Source organism: Nicotiana tomentosiformis, chromosome 7 (assembly GCF_000390325.3).
Source record: "Nicotiana tomentosiformis chromosome 7, ASM39032v3, whole genome shotgun sequence".
NCBI lineage: Eukaryota > Viridiplantae > Streptophyta > Magnoliopsida > Solanales > Solanaceae > Nicotiana > Nicotiana tomentosiformis.
In genome coordinates, this window is record NC_090818.1 from 21562505 (window position 1) to 21563609 (window position 1105).

The 1105-nt window shown below is 31.8% G+C and overlaps 1 long non-coding RNA gene across 1 annotated transcript; it reads left to right on the plus strand.

Moving 5' to 3' along the window:
• On the plus strand, positions 1-1105 carry LOC138895111 (uncharacterized). Its single transcript, XR_011409311.1, has 2 exons — positions 1-202; positions 731-1105. It is a non-coding gene; the product is annotated as an uncharacterized lncRNA (long non-coding RNA).

The following is a 1105-nucleotide window of genomic DNA, read 5'->3' on the forward strand; positions in this document are numbered from 1 at the left end:
ACACTATAAATGCAGTAGCGTCGTTAACAAATTGATCCATCAATCCAACAATCGAAGGAAAAGGAAAGAAAAGAAAGTCAATTTTCGAGCAATTTATATACAACAGAGATGGCCAAAGCAAGCTACAAACAAGCCATGCTTCTCAGCTTTGTTCTCTTGTTCCTTCTCTGCATTAACATGGCCGAGAGCAGAACTCTTTCCTGTAAGTATGACGTGAAAGTTTACCTTGCTAATAAAGTAATACTTATGCCCACAAATATCCAGCTTGTTTAAAAAGATGAATTAGGCTTAAGAATGTTTTTGTTACTAAGGGAAGTCATTTTCTTAAAAAAAAAAAACACTTACACAGGTGTTTTTGGTACGGATCGAAGTAAATTTCTAAGAAAATAGTTAAGAATGTTTTTTGGTGCAATGGAAGTCATTTTTAGTGTTTGATTACCAGAAAATATGTTCATACGTAAAATGACTTTTCCTCGCATGCATGTATATGGACTAAAGTCATTTTCCTTTGAAGATCAAACTATCTTAGTTTTTAGTATCACTTGCTCAAAATAAAACGTAGACATTATTATCAATCTTTAATACTCAGAGATTTCATAAAAAAACTATATGATTTGATAATATTATTACTAAACTTTAATATAATAGTACATTTTCACTCATCGACCAAATACTAGATGTGTAATTTATCTTTTATTTTTCAATAATTATAATTTCTTGATGGGTGCAGCTGGAACTGGGAAAAATTCAGTTCTAATATGCAGTAAGATTTATGGTGCAAATATTGGAGATACATGCTTCAGCATTATGCAGAATTTTAGTGTGACCCCTGAGGCTTTTACTACTTTGAATCCCAATCTCAATTGTGACAAAATGTTTGTTGGTGAATGGATATGCCTTGATGGTTCCTCCTCCTAGAATATCAAGCAAGGGATTATGAAGCTCAAGAAATAATTATTTGGATTTCTTATTTTTGTTGGGAAAAAGAAGGCATCCCTAAGGCTAAGGTTAATGTATGAATAATAAAAAAGAATAAGGTTGCTTTTGTAATGTTTCTGGTTTTCTTCTCCAGATCCAAATATAAAACTAAACCATGTTCCAAGTA